Source organism: Myodes glareolus, chromosome 5 (genome assembly GCF_982192425.1).
Source record: "Myodes glareolus chromosome 5, mMyoGla1.1, whole genome shotgun sequence".
Lineage (NCBI taxonomy): Eukaryota > Metazoa > Chordata > Mammalia > Rodentia > Cricetidae > Myodes > Myodes glareolus.
This window is the reverse complement of record NC_142030.1, coordinates 114,465,237-114,478,090: the sequence shown is the minus strand read 5'-3', so window position 1 is coordinate 114,478,090 and position 12,854 is coordinate 114,465,237. Positions and strand designations below refer to the sequence as shown.

The window sequence follows — 12,854 nt, the reverse complement described above, 5'->3', positions numbered from 1 at the left end:
CGTTGGATGGCGATACAGACGGAGACCCATATTGGAGCACCGGACGGAACCCTCCACGGTCCAAATGAGGAGCAGAAGGATGAAGAAAATAAAAAAAGAAATCAGGACTGCAACGGGCGCCATCACCCACTGATACAAGGAGACTGATCTAATGAGAGTTCACCAAGGCCAGCTGGACTAGAACTGAATGAGCACGTGATCTAACCAGATTCTCTGAATGTGGCCGGATTCTCTGGATGTGGCTGGCCCGGAGTCTTTCTGAAAAGCCATTGACAATGACACTGGGACTTGTTTCCTCTGCATATACTGGATTTTTGGGATCCAGTCTGTTTGGATACTCACCTTCCTGGACCTGGAGGGAGGGGGGAGGAACTTGAACTTCCCACAGGGCAGGAAACCCTGACTACTCTTAGGGATGGAGAGGGAGGAGGAGAGGGAGTGGGGGAAGTGGGAGGGTATTGGGAGGAGGGGCGGAAATGGAAACTTTTATAATTTAATAAACTTTTAAAAAAAAAGAAAAAAAGAAAAGGAAAGGAAAGGAGGGAATTAGAGGGAGAAAAGAAGGGAAGGAAGAGAAGGGATGAGGGTGAAGGAAGCAGTGTGAGGGGAGAGGGGAAGAACTAGAAAACTAAGCTATCAACCTTCTTCCATATAAATAACTGACTTGCTAGCTATATTAATACAGATGGAAGTCTTTCCACTTATAGGCTCAGCAGAAAACAATACCACTAATCAGTAGGCTTAAGAAAGAGGAATTTACTATCCCACAATCCTAGAAGCCAAAAATCCAAAATCAAGGCATCTACTGAGTCAGTTCCTCCTGAGGCTTTTGGCAAAAATTTGCCCCATGCCTCCCCCATTTCTGTTGTTGCCAGCCATCTCTGGTATTCCCTGGCTTACAGAAGTGTCTTTCCACCTCCATCTTCACATGGCATGTATATCTCGTCTATGGATGTGCACATACATGTGTCCACATTTCTTCTTCCTCTGACTCAGGACCCTGAACCAGCATGGCCTCCTCTAATCCTGATTACATTTGTAAAGACTGTGTCCAGATGAGGTCACATTTACAAGAGCAGAAGTTAGAACTCAAAACAACAAGTCCACTCAGTCCTGCCACTTCATTCACGTCAAATAAAGCAAAGGCTAGCATCAAGTCAGCAGTCACAAAGACTGATCTGCCTCTCCCTCCCCTGGGATGTTCCTGGTTCTGCCTAGTCTTCTTCCTTCAGAGAACTGTGACTGAGAAAATGTCCAGCAAATCATGTGGCATGTACTCCGTTAATGACCTTTATCTTTTGGCAGACTTTAGCCACTCATCAACATTTTTCAGGAGGAAACAGAGCTTAAAAGCTGCTATGGGTATAGAGTCTATTGACTCTAATTCTTCTTTGACACAACACCACAGGCAAAATAGAACTAAACTTGGAGACTGACTTCCCTAGTAACGATTCCTTGCCTCACCCTCAATGTTCTCTAGAAATACCAGCAGAATAGTGTTTAGATCTCAGCCTTCCTCTAAAACAAAACGTTTTTCCTTCTTTGCTTTGCATATGGATCTTGCGTATTTCCAACACACAAAGGTCAGACACTGAACACAGAGTAAGCCTTGAGAAATAGTTACTGCACTGAAGGCACTGGTGCACGCTGGCTCTAACAGCTTCCCAGTTTCTTAGACGGTCATTATGCTCATGAATCACAGATCAAAAGGATTCTAGCAATTTAAGACAAATCTGCGTGCCTGACAAGTGTTAAATACTTCACATCCTGGAATTGCACAAAGTAAATCCCATCACTCCTCTGATACAGAGGAGAACTTTGAAGAAGTAAATCACACACATGTTCATGTTCACATCAACGCTGTTACACTGCCCTGTTTTAACCGCGTCACCCCTTCAGAGGTCAGGTTGATCACACACACCGCTGCACACCATGAGTTCACTACCCTTTAAGTAGAAGTCTTTAGTATTATGATTCCTTTACCACATAATCTGTAACAGATTTGTTCTTCCCACTCCTGCTCCCAACTTGGGGTTTGAGATAAACTTTGTATTTTACACTATCTGTGGCTGAAGTGGTCAGCCCAATGCCCGTGTGCACACAATAAATACTAAGTGAACTCAGTAAGATCTATTTGAAGAGGAGGCCATAGATCTGAAGGGCAATGGAGCACAAGGAAGGAGTGGAAGGGCAAGGGAGAGGTGGGCATGAACAAAATGCCTTGGACCCATGTGTGCAATTCTCAAAAAGTCCAATTTTAGAGGCTATTTGAGTTTGGTTTTGGTTTTGTTCTTTTCTTTTCTTTCCTTTTCTTTTTCTTTTTTCGGCTTTGTTTTGTTTTGCTTTGCTTTTCAGGAGCTATTTGCCCTAAAAGTAGACATTTTTTTCAGACAATATGTGTTCTTGGTTTCTCAATAAAGTCAAACTGCCTCAGAAACCTGTCCACGCATTTGCTGGGAAATATCTTTGTATTCATTATAGTTACTTTAAATTCAGCTTCCATTAGCAATTTTGTAGCAAGTGTACTGGTGAAGTAAAGAAAGGAGGCTGGTGGCCTGAGTTAAGGGGATTTCATGGACTTGATTCAATCAAAACATTTTTTTAGGAAAGAAATAGCTTAATTCTTCCAAAACCTCAATTTGCAGCATTTGACACAGAGATTATCTTCAGTGTGGGTAGAGGAGGTAGCAGCCACTCTGGATGTCTATTCACAACTCACAAAAGAAGACAGTAATGGCAGAAGGAAGGGCTCAGAGGGGACAACAAATCTTCTGACCCTGACTAGCAAAGTCTCAGTCTGGTGAATGGCCACTCTGCAGGTGGAGGTGCACTACACCTCCTCTGGCAATCAAGAAGGGTGTTCATTCCCAGAGTTAGTGCACAGAGAGCCAAGGGAACTGAGGCTTCTCTGGTTTATAGAAAACATGACTGCTCATGTAGACCAACTCCCTTCTTCTCAGAATAAAAATAAACTGAGAACAGATGAAATGAAGTGACTTGCACACCACCATGTGTGGGCCAAGAGAAAAGCCAGGCTACGGACCTCGTCACGCCCAGGCTTGATCTCTGTCGCAATGACTTGTTTAACTAGCAAAATTCTGCACTTGCTTCTAACGCTCATGCTGTCTTGCTCATATTGTAAATACCCTCAAACTATCTCTGCCACCTCTGCACAAAACATCTGAAGGTTTTATGAACTACTTTTTGTGATACTCTTGGCCTGACTGCTCATACCCCAGCTTTATTTTCTGAATATGAAAGGCTTAGAATGCCACAGACTGGCTTTTGTCCCCTTGTGCAATCTGGGTGGCTTTAGCACTTCCTTTCAAGGAAGAATTTGTAACAGAAAATGGCCAGAAAAAAAGAAACAGCAGAGTTTTGTCACAACACTAACAAGATGTAAATGCCTACAATATGAAGGTTCTTCCTGACTTTACACAAAAGTTTAGAAGATAAAAAAGAACATATAATAACTTTATTAATATGTCATCCAATAACCAACTTCTCAAAGTCAATCAGTTGGTTGGTTGGTCTATTAGGAATGCAATTCTCATATTTAAAGATATCCTAATTATTCAATAGCTATTTATAAAATTCTTGTATTAAATTAGACAGTGTGAAAGGATGAACTGAAAGAGAAGCAATGTTTGCCTTTGAAAAATATTAACAGAACATGTAACTTTCCCAAAAACACTGTATGGTTTCTTAAGAAGAGTTACTCTTGAGGGTGGGTTTGGAGAACAGTGGTCAGTCTCAGGTAGAAACATTAGCGATCTAACAGAATGACTCCCAAACAGAACAATTATAGTGCTTGATAATTTCTGTGGTGTAAATGCACCCACTGTGGTAAATTTCAAACTGCCAACAAAACATCACCATACCCAGGTTTGGGGGAGGGGAATAAAATCTGCATGAAAAGGAGGAAAGAAGTTCCAGGAGGAGGACCCTGGTCCCCGAGCATGAAGGAGGCTTCCAGATGTGCTCATGGTCTCTTTCCTGATCTGGGTGTTATACACTCATGTGGATTTATATATAAAGATATCTTGCATTAATATATATAGATAGATATATATTTCATTATAAAAAAGTATCGTAGACGTATTATCAGGCAAAACAGTTTGTGTTTGGTACAAGAATGAAGAATATCGGAGAACTGAGACACAATACCTCACAGTGAAACTTAGGCTACACAATCAAGCAAGGTGTGCTCTCCAAGCCCCAAGAGGAAGTGCTTCCCTTTGCCTGGGGCAAATATTCACCACTCGAAGTGAGGTTGCTTAAGTCTAAAGATGATTGATCGCTAGTACAGACTGCCTCTTAAGCTACAACTTGAAAAACTTGAACATGATTTATCCCAGTCATCACTATTTCCAAACAAACCTGAAATAATCTTTTAAAACAGCAAAGTTCCCTTAAATCCACTCAGGTCAAGCATTTAGAATACCCTCACACACAATGATTTTAAAATTTTAGACACGGTGTACTCAGTGTTTTACAAATATTGTCTTTAATTCTCAAAAAAAAACCAATATTTTTTTCTGTCTGAAATTTATTAAATTATAAAAGTTTCCATTTCCGCCCCTCCTCCCAACACCCTCCCACTCCCCCCACTCCCCCTCCTCCTCCCTCTCCATCCCTAAGAGCAGTCAGGGTTTCCTGCCCTGTGAGAAGTTCAAGTTTCTGAAAAGCCATTGACAATGACACTGGGATTTGTTTCCTCTGCATATACTGGATTTTTGGGATCCAGTCTGTTTGGATACTCACCTTCCTGGACCTGGAGGGAGGGGGGAGGAACAATCTTTTAAGATTAGAAATTCACACCCTCAAAGTAAGCGATCAGTAGCGTGTGAATTAGTCACCTGGGTCTGGCAGCATGTCCGAGCCTTGCCTTCTATGTTTCCCGGCCCTCAACAAAAGCTAGCACCCGAGTGCCACATCCTGGGTGACCCATCACCCACCTCTCTGTTATGACTGGTTTGTGTCTCTCACCAAGGCAACTACTTGCAGAAAGAATTCCCAGCCTAGAGGGTCCATCTTAGCACTTCCTTGAATGGCTTCCATGCCAAAGGGTGTCTTAGACTCCAGTGTGTCCTCACAAGACTCTGGTAATCATTGCTCATAGTATTTAACCTTGTAAAATGTTTTTCATACTGCATTGAAGCCTGTATGATTACAACCAGAAATTGAGATACCTAGACTGCAAATAACCTTAACCTTAGCTGAGATCCTCTTGCATAACTGCATATCTGCTGTACCTCTTTCTGATCATGGCTATATAGAGATGAGGTAATGGGTAACATTTATTCAGAAAATAAAATGACCTATTTGTGTCAATAAAACTGTCACTTTTGTCAACATTTCCAATTAACTGATTTACTATTTCACTTCTAAAAGAATATAAAGAATGCGATGATATAAAAGAAATTTGATTCTCCAATTCTAAGTCGTCACACAGACGGAAAGATGATGACAGTGAGAGCTGTGTGCCCACAATATTCATGGCCTCACTGGTTTTGTTTCCCATGTGTTTTCAGGTCTTGCAATTTCAGCATACACTTCATATGTGTGTGCATGTGTGCAAATGTGTTGTGTGTGCATGTGTGTACATGTGTTCATGTATATATGTGTGCGTGCATGTGTGTATGCATGTCCATGTGAGTTTGTACATGTGTGCATCAGTGGACACACATCTTCACCACTCCTCACTTCAGATTGTGTCTTAAGTATGTGGTTACAATGTAACTGTTTTTATATTTTTCCTTTTAATGTTGTTACAATTCAATAAATATATGCACATTTTAAACTAATGTCTTCATACTGACCAGTTTTTATTAGTTTCCCATCTTTCTCTATTATGAAGTGAACATCTATATAAATACAGTTTTCTCCTCTTTCATCTTATTAACTTATGATACTTCTCAGCATGAGATTTATATGTCAAACAATATATGAGGTTTTATCCTTCGCACTACATCTCAGGGCTACAGATGAAACACGTGAATCATAATCTATCATCTGATGACATCACTGCTTGTCATAATTATTTCAGATATAAAAGTAGGGTCAGGATAGTTCAGCTGGTAAAGGTCCTTGCTGACAAACCCGAGGACCTGAATCTGATCCCTAGGACTCAAACAGTGCAAGAGAGAAGTGACTCCTATAAGTAGTCCTGTGAAATCCATTTACACACGGTGACATGGGTACATGCACATGCATGCACATACACACACACACACACACACATAAGCAAATAAGTAAATAAATGTTTTTTAAAGTAAATATATAAAAACAATAATACTATATTTAGTTAATATTTCATTGACCCTTACTACTGTGGAAACATTTGACCACGTGTTTTCTCCATTTAGAGATCTCTGTTAACTGTGTTCTCATATCTACGTGTCACCTATTAAAGTCATAAGAATCTACTGATTGTTTACATTAACACTTCATGTTATATATACATTATATGTTTCACAAAATCTTTTAAAGTATTTCCCTAGCTGATGCTGCATTCTTAATTTTACTTTCTGTTATTACTATTGTAGAAATATTTTTACTCTTTTTTATTTAGAATTCTCAATATTTTGGTGCTGTTTTGTCATTTAAAAATTAAAATTAGCACATTTTAGATAAAATTTTAAAGTATTAATTTCTAATCTTTACAAGAAAATAAATCTCAGTTGTATAGTTTTATCTATATCTTGTGTACTTTAAATTCTTAATGTCTTTTTCTTTTATTAAGAAAAGGACCATTTAGCCAGGTGGTGGTGGCACATGCCTTTAATCCTGGCACTCAGGAGAAAGAGGCAGGCAGATCTCTGTGAGTTCGAGGCCAGCCTGGTCTACAAAGGGGTTTCAGGACAAGCTCCAAAGCTACAGAGAAACCCTGTCTGGAAAAGCCAAAGAGAAAAAGAAAAGGCTCCTTTTTAACTTACTGTTGTTTGGTTTGGTGGGAGAGACCTGTTGATTTACTGCTTTATTTTGTTTAACTTTTTGTGGTGCTAGAGCCAGAACCAAGGGCTAACCATGGGCTCTACAGCCATGCTGTATTCCCAGCCTTCATAGATGGTCTGAAGACTACAGATCTATCTCACCTATTGTCTTTCTTTCTGGCTTTTATGTTACATGCAAGACCCTTCTATCCTTTCCTTCGCCCTCTTCTCCTCAAAGGTCGGTCGGTCCCCACTGCGTGTGAAGACCACTGCATTTATGTCCCTTTGCTTGTCCTTGTTACCCACAAGTACTTGATCTTTATACTTCTGTCTTCACTCGCAAACATAACTCTCTTGTGGGTGAACTCAGAGTTCGTATTCATCTCTTTACTTTGTCAATAGAGAACATAGTGGCAGTGCATAGAAGCTGTAACAACTGTTTATGGATTCATCTGCCTTGTTCCCATAGTAGACAGTTCTTACACCTAACAACTATAGTAGAGTCAGCCTTTGATTAATTTTCTATTACATTAGAAGCAGCTCATGTGTTAAATTATGCTTTCCTTGACAGGGAAAATGTAAAAAGTTAAAACTGGATAGAGGTCCTAACAATTCATAATGTTCTGAATACAATTATTCTTTCCTGGTTGACAAGATGACTCACAGTGTTAAGAAAGTGAATTTTAATCCCAGGTACAAGGAAAGAACCAATTCCCATAGCCATCCTCTGACCTCCACACAGGGCTATAGAACATACACACACAAACACAAACACACACACACACACACACACACACACACACAAAATGTATTACTTAGAAAAAAATTATTATTTCCTGTATACAATAGGAAAAAAACTTTATAGCCCCAAAATATCTCAGGTCTTATAATTTCTATAATTTCCTCATCTAATAACCCAGTAATGAAACTGCAGCTCCACACAGTTAGATACTGTTCTACTGGAATTGACATCCAACCTAGAAAACAGCAAGATACATAGTAAATTATGCCTAAAATTAAAGAAAGAGTTGTGAAAAATAAAATCAAAAGTGTTTTCCAATGAATGATATAAATTATTCTTAAACTTGTATTGTTTAAAATACAGACATTATAATAGCATGCCATTTTAAATTTTAGAAATAAGGTACTAAAAGATGGGACATAAACTCAAGGATGTGAAGGTGAAAATATTCCATCAGTCACATCTTCTAAAGACTCAATCAGACACATCAACTCCCTGATGGGGCAGCCGGGGCCTGAAGAAAAGAACATTTGTTCCTCTATCTAGGGAGCATTGCTATAGTTCTAGAAAATCTAAACCATCATAAAACAAAGTGCTGCTTTTTTAAGGGCATCCTTTGGTTTTCTAGTATTTAAAGTGGTCTTACAGCGAGGTCATCATTGTTTAAAATGATATTAAACATGAAAGCATTTACCTTCTTGCCTTCAGATTTGCTGCTGAGCCCTGGCCAGGGAAGTTTCAATCCACACCCTGTCAGGAATGGAAATATATCAGCACAGCCCCTCCCATGCTGGCACTTTTCCAGGTGCCATGTTGAAATCTAGAGTAGAATTATCATTGATTGAGAGGAGATGAAAATGTGGCCATATTTCTTAGAGCGAACTTGAATGCCCTATGCTTTCAATTAAATTCAATATTTGACATAATATGTTTATATTTTTCCTTTTCTATTTCCAATTGTGTCTTTTTACAAATTTCTAGAAAGAACATCTGTCCAACACCCTTCACCCTAATGTCTACAGGAAAAGGAAGCACGGTTTAATTCATGTCACATATTCTTTGTCCTGGATGCCATATATCTGATTTTTAATTGTTATAAGCTTCTACACACAACTCATCATAGGGGCTCGCAAGGCGAGTGTTAAGCTATCCCCGATGTGGGATGTTTTCTCACAGCGATGCAAAGGGGGGATGAGGACTAGTATTTGATTACCGGCCAGAGGAGCTGAACATCCAACAGATGATAGAGGTTGTAAGAGAATCTGATAGAGAAATATGAATGAGAGAGGCAGAGAAAGCACCTTCTAGAAGAAAACTCATTATTAGGAAGTAGAGAAACACATCAGACATACACCAATATCACTGAAAAGGCTGGCTGTCAACTGTGGTTTCTTCAGCTCTGACTTGTTTGCCAATTTATGATATGTTTACTCAAGGAATTTCAGGGGTTCTGATACCTCCACTTTTCTCTTATAAAACTTCTATAGATGCTTTCATTAAAATATATCCAACAACGTGGTGGAAAGGAATTTTAAAACTGAACCCAAAAAAGTTCTGATGTTATTACTTCTAGCTCCTGCCTGTGAACTGTAGGTCATCTAGGAAAGACTGAAACAAGAGAGCTGTGGGGGTCGCTGAGACCAACAGGATTAGCAACACATGAGGTTCCCCCATTCTTCCATTCACTTTTGGGGGTGGTGGGAGCTCCTACATCTTATTTTACTAACTTCTTGTCAGATATCAATATTGTTTGAGCTATCATGCCACAAATATAAGCCATGGAGATACGGGGAAATTCAAATGAACTGTTTTAAAATGAATCACTTTTATGGAGAATATAAACCACTTATGCATCTAGTATCCAAATACAGCAAGTTAAACCCATCTTTACAGCATAAACTGTCAATCAACTGGAATTAGAGGCTAAACAGTGAGAGATTTTCTCTAGTCTTAACAGTAACAAGAGAAAAAAGTTTCCTAATAATATGCTCCCCTCCCTGATCACTTGAAACGCGAATCTGTTTCTTTTTCTACAATTCCAAACACCCCTTAACCATTGGTAATGATCTTCAGGACAGTGGAAAATTTAACATGTGATTCAATGAGTGCCTCATACTAACTGGTCACTGGCTGCTTTGTCTGGGTGTTCACCATTACAGTCTTTTACAAAGGTCACTCTTCAACCTCAGCTTCTCACCTATTCCCATGGATTTGTAATTTTCTCTTTTGTTATTGCTGTATGTTGATATGGCTCTGAGATTCTAGGCACCTCAGCAAATTCAATCTCATTTGATTATCTTTAATCTAGGATTGCATTTGTTTAACCTCCAGGAAAATCCAACCAAAAAAAAATCTGATTACAGATGATTGCAGAAAAGCATAAAGACTTGGGGTGGTGAGACAGCTCCAACAGTGGGGTCAGAATCCACGAGACACAGCTGCATCCTGAAGCCGCTCCACACTGCCACTAAAGACGAAGGAGCATGTCATGAGGTGTCTGTGACAGGCATTCTAAGGATGTCACACACAAAGTCTCATCAGAGCAGCTGAAGAAAGTTTGTCACTAATGTCAGTGACCTCAAGCACAAAAGAATTAATGATATTGAAACATATGTTAAAATTTTTGATCTCTTTTAAATCATAACTTTGTTTGTAGAATTTGGTGGATGCATTTAGAAAAAACACATACTCATTGTCATGTGATCAAAGAATTTTGGAGGTCAACCAGCCTGGGTATCCTGTGCAAAGTAAGGTAAAGAGAAATCAAAAAAATCTGTCACCACACCATAAAAAATAGTGCCTGCTTCATCAAGCATGGCTTCCTCCCAGATATGTTACAACTCATCATGAGGTATAAGCCAATAAATTAACCTTTTGATGACTAATTAGACTTTTCTGCCTGGGATTAAAAGTCCAGGGACACAGAATGACTCACCAACCAAAGCCATTGTCAGCCGCTGATACAAAACAACATGAGCAAGCTCCCTGTTGGTGAGAGCAGCGCATGCTCCATGCTGTTAAGAATAAGTTCCAAATCTAATTTTATACCTCAATACTAAGAAAACAAAACATATTTTTAGAAAAAAATGTCAGAAGAGACACTAATTTAAAATTGACCTTAAAATACCAATTCTGCTGGGCATGGCGGTGCATGCCTCTATTCTCAGCATTCTAGAGACAGAGGCAGGTGGATCTCTGTGAATCTGAAGACAGCTAAGGCTACATAGTGAGACCCTGTTTCAAAAACCAACAAAACAAGCAAAATACCTATTCTGTTTCCCATAAAAAGCCTTCAGTTCCCTCAAAGCATAAATTGAATCAATCAGAGACTGGAAACATAACCATCGCCTGTCTAGGTCTGAATGAGAAGTGGAGGCCAGAGACAGCCAGAGAAGCAGAGAGATGCAGAAGATGAAGGCACATGGGGGTCAGGGCCCAGGTCTGCCTGAGCTGTACTGCCTGGGACCTTGAACAAAACACCCTGTGAATGTAAATATTCTCATCTGTAAACAAGTATAAATCAGTCTTTATGAAATATATTTATGCTATTCCAAAATTGTAAAGCAGGGCTTCACTTCACTCTTTAATCAGTATTGACAAAAGCCCCTGGAAAATTCAACCCATTGCATTTATATATATATACGTATATATATATATATATATATATATATATATATATATATATATATATATATATGTTTTTTTATTGAGTTCTAAACTTTTCTCTACTCCCCTCTCTGCCTCTCCCCTCCCCTTCAACCCTCTCCAGGTCCCTGTGCTCCAAATTTACTCAGGAGATCTTGTCTTTTTCTACTTCCCATGTAGATTAGATCCAAGTATGTCTCTCTTAGAGTCCTCATTGTTGTCTAGGTTCTCTGGGATTGTGAATTGTAGGCTGGTTTTCTTTGCTCTATGTTTAAAAACCACTTATTTGGAGTACATATGATATTTGTGTCTCTGGGACTGGGTTACCGCACTCAGAATGATGTTTTCTAGCTCCATCCATTTGCCTGAAAATTTCAAGATGCCATTATTCTTTTCTGCTGTTTAGTACTCCATTGTGTAAATGTATCACATTGTACTGTGCACATAGCACTTTCTAACGTTGTCTTTGCTCTACCTTTGCAGACTTGGATAGTTGTGAAGAAACGCACGTCCTGCAAAGCCAAGATTTATCACTTAACATTTTACTAAAACGTTTGCTGATCCTTGTTTTAAATGATGGTCCATTATTATAACTTTGAAGCCTGTGAAGTATTTATGTTCTTAAATACAAAACTTAACCTCACACTGACTAAATGTATATCACACTGATAAGAAATACAGATTCTTTCAATAAAATGTGGTTTGGGCTAGAGATGGAGTGCCTAAGAACACTTGTTCTTGCATGGGACTGAGTTCAGTGTAGCCATGTCAGCCTGCTTATGCCTGCCTGTCACTGCAGTTCCTTGAGATGCAGCATCTCTGACCTCCATGGGCACCTAAACTCACATCCATGACCCCACACACATATATGCAATTTAAAAATATGTTTTTTTCTTGATTTCAATCCCAGCTAAAATTCTAACCTCTTTTAGAACTGCTGTAAAATAATAGCTCGAATGTTAATTTGTTGAACAATTAGTTATAAAATGACAGTTGTGTGGCAGACAGTAGGTACATGAAGAATGAGAACGCCATTGCCCCTGTTCTCATGACATCTGGCATAGTCGAACTCTATAGTACAGACTAGATCGCCTGTGTTTAGATATGGAAATATTAAGATCTTATATGTGGTAGTCCTTTTGACATCCATCATTTTATTCAGGCTTCCAATAACTTGTAGAAGATGTCACTATCTCAGCGTGACTTGAGAAAACGTTAGAACTCAGAGCAGTTCAGTCATGCTGCTAGAAAGTGACAGAGTAGATGGCAATTGAACATCTACCTGCTTTCCATGAGTCCCCAGAGTAAAGATCTATAGCACATATGGCTTTCACACCAAGACAACTGGCCCCAAGAGACATCACTACTTCCAGTAACTTGTCTACCTCTCAATGCATACCTGTAAGCCAGTGAGGGCCGTCTCCAGCTGAAGTCCGTGCTCTGATGAAGTCAATTCAATACCTCCAGGTAAGTGCAGCCAAGTTCTACAACCTGCAGAGACTGGTAAGGAGTGGTGTTGAGCAAGTAATTCT

The 12,854-nt window shown here is 39.3% G+C and overlaps 1 protein-coding gene across 2 annotated transcripts in view; it reads right to left on the bottom strand.

Annotated features, from left to right (window-relative positions):
- Serpinb12 (serpin family B member 12) overlaps positions 1–12,854 on the bottom strand; it is a 23,726-nt gene extending 10,872 nt beyond the window's left edge. The window contains exons 1-2 of one of the 2 annotated variants that reach the window (XM_085688408.2): positions 12,722–12,799; positions 8,372–8,427 (exon numbers count right to left, since the gene is read on the bottom strand). The gene's annotated coding sequence lies outside the window, so the exon portion shown is untranslated. Of the gene's footprint in view, positions 1–8,371; positions 8,428–12,721 lie in introns of both variants that reach the window. The other variant, XM_048443723.3, reaches the window with a different exon arrangement.